The sequence below is a fragment of the Corvus brachyrhynchos genome, unplaced genomic scaffold, assembly GCF_000691975.1.
Source record: "Corvus brachyrhynchos isolate BGI_N302 unplaced genomic scaffold, ASM69197v1 scaffold91, whole genome shotgun sequence".
Lineage (NCBI taxonomy): Eukaryota > Metazoa > Chordata > Aves > Passeriformes > Corvidae > Corvus > Corvus brachyrhynchos.
Genome location: NW_008236442.1, coordinates 1,346,120 through 1,348,795, shown reverse-complemented (window position 1 = coordinate 1,348,795; position 2,676 = coordinate 1,346,120). Strand labels below are relative to the sequence as shown.

Below are 2,676 nucleotides of genomic sequence, written 5' to 3'. Positions count from 1 at the left end.
CCTGCTGGAGGAGGCAGAGGCCCCCGCAGCCTGTGGGCAGAGCTCCTGGGTCTGTTTGCTGGGTGGTGGGTGGGGGTTTAACCGCATCCTCTGTTTGCCTTTGTTTAGGCAGTGCAAATTATTTGTGTGCTTTAGGATTCCTTCTCTCCTTCAGCAGATGTTTTGTCTGTGCAACTGGTGTAGTAATTCATGAGAGATGTGGCACTGGTGTGCAAACACCCCTTGGGGGTGGGTAGAGAAATCCCAGAGTCCATCCTGGGAGCAGCTGGCTGAGGAGCACAGTCAACACAAGATGCCAGAAGCAAAATTCATGTGGCCCAATGTATTTGATTTTATTTCTGCAGAGGATTTGTTCTCCCCACTGCCAGAAACAGGCAGGGGCTGCATCTTAGGGCAGAAGACACTGCTGCTGCTTATGGCAAATTTCTCTCAACGTGTGAATCATTCACTTGCGATTTCTATGGTGCTGGCTGGGGATGATTAAATGTTCATACTGTAGGAAACTACCAGGAGGTTTGAGTGTTTTCCTCGATGGCTTTGGCCCCAGTGGTGGGGTGACATGGGAAGCTCTCCCTGTGTGGATCAGGCTATCTGTAGATTTTGAAGTCCCAGGTTGCATGAGCGTGTTTTTGCTCAGCTACCATTTAAGTAATGGCAGCAACATGCTGCTTCATCTAATGATCTTGATTTAGTTATCAGTTATTTCCTTAATTAGCTACTTCATCTACTTACACCTTAAATGAGTCTATTTGTTCACCCAGAGAAGGGGAAAAAAGTTCCTGTTTTTTCTCTTTTAAAGGTTTTTTTTTCCCCTTTCCAGGATGCAGATCATCTTAAGTCAGTGAAGAGAGCTCAGGTGAGCTGGCTTCACTGGTGCTGCCACATCAGGGTTCTGTGGGATGGACATGGTGATAGCATGGTGATTAGGGGACCATGCCAACTGTGCTGGAGCATCCTGCCAGCCACCACCAGGTCCTTCCCAGCAAAACTGCCTTGAGGGGGCTGGAAGTGAGCTGCTTCCAGAGGCTGAGCAAAATGGCACCATCGCTTTACTCGTGGAAGTGGTGATCTATAAATCCAACCAGCCCTTTCAGGCTGGCAGTGGAAATGTGCTGGCATGTGCAGTTCTGACTCCAGGAGATGTTGGTACTTCTTGCTGGCTGAGTGTCCTGGCAGCACGAATTTGAAATGAGATGTAGATGAACATTTATTCCTGGCATCTGTGTTATGCAGACAAACAAAATAAGTTGAAGTGGTCCTTTGTGTGTATTAACTGGACTAAGGCTGGGGTTGTGTCTCAGGACCAGTTCTGAAGGGGATAAAGCATCTTTTAGTCGCCAGTGGTCTTTACATTTCCCATGCATTAGCACATGGCACTGTGTTGACCACCCAGTGTCTCCATACAGCACTTCAAAAGCAACCTCTCCAGCTGCCAGCATTTCCTCACCAGTATTCCCCAGACACCCTCATTTGCTGCGCTTTTTCCCGAGTCTCAAAGAGGCCCAAATGTTTCTCTTTGGAAACTTCTTGTGATACATGTAGCAGCAGCCCATACTTCAGACCAGCCTGTTTGTTCTTGCTTTTGTACTGTTTATTACTCTTAATGATATTCCCTTCATTAGCCTTAGCTTCACACTCTCTTCTGGCGCAGAACTCTCTGAAACACATACTGTATAATGAGCCTGCTTCCATATTTAAATTGGAGAGAGAGGAGCTGGGACTCTCCCTGCTAAAATGGAACTAAGTGCTTGGCCTTTAGTTACATTGAAGCATCCGCGCCAAAAAAAATTACGTTTTTGGGGGGAACCAAAAGTTCTGACGTACACAAGCTTTAGTCCTTTGAGTCTTCTGCATTTTTAGTTGTTTGACATGAATTTGGACTGTACAACTTTCCTCTCTCAGAGAAAATGTTTCCTGTGGCCCGTGTGAAAGGCAGAGTGTTGCCCTGCAAAGCAAAACCACAGGGAGCAGCACAAATATATCTCCAGCACCAGCACTCACTCCAGCCAGGACCTGCTTGGATGGCAGTGCTGGAAATCCCACGTGTCACGTTTGGCAGCACACACAGTCCCACAACCCCAGTGCCGCCAACCCTGACTGACTCTGGGCTCTCAGCATTATCCTTGTGGTCTTGGGTATCCCAAAGGAATTGCAGCTTTTTAGTTGGTTTGTGAAATAGTTGAGGGTTGGTGGGAAGGACTCAAATACATGAATTCTAATGGTCCAAAAAACAATACTCTAATATTTCTATGTCATGATTCCTAAATGATTGTCATGATGTTGTGCATGCAGGCATGATGGATCTTGTCGTCAGCTGTGCTTTGGACACCACGGTCACCGATACAGCAAATGTCTCTGGGTGATCCATGTTCCCTTACATGTCTGTCCTGGATGGCTTGTGTAACCTTGGACAAATCATGGACACCCTCCAAGCTGCAGTTGGGGGAGAACAGCAGAGTTCCTGTTGCAGCTGTTCAGGAGTTGATGTAAGAGCAGAGCCAGCCCCAGGGTGGTACGCAGGGATTCATGTATCTGGGAGGTGCCTGCAGTGGACCCGCATTCTGACAAGGACCTCCAAATGCAATGGAAAAAGATGACAAAACCAAATAAACTAGACTCAAGGACAAAATGCATTGCAGGCAAGGGCCCTCTGCTTTTCTTCCTCTGCTTTTCTTC

The 2,676-nt window shown here is 47.2% G+C and overlaps 1 protein-coding gene across 1 annotated transcript in view; it reads left to right on the top strand.

Annotated features, from left to right (window-relative positions):
- Positions 1 to 2,676, top strand: part of PRICKLE2 (prickle planar cell polarity protein 2) — a 58,397-nt gene that overhangs the window by 986 nt on the left and 54,735 nt on the right. The gene's annotated exons all lie outside the window — the stretch shown is intronic.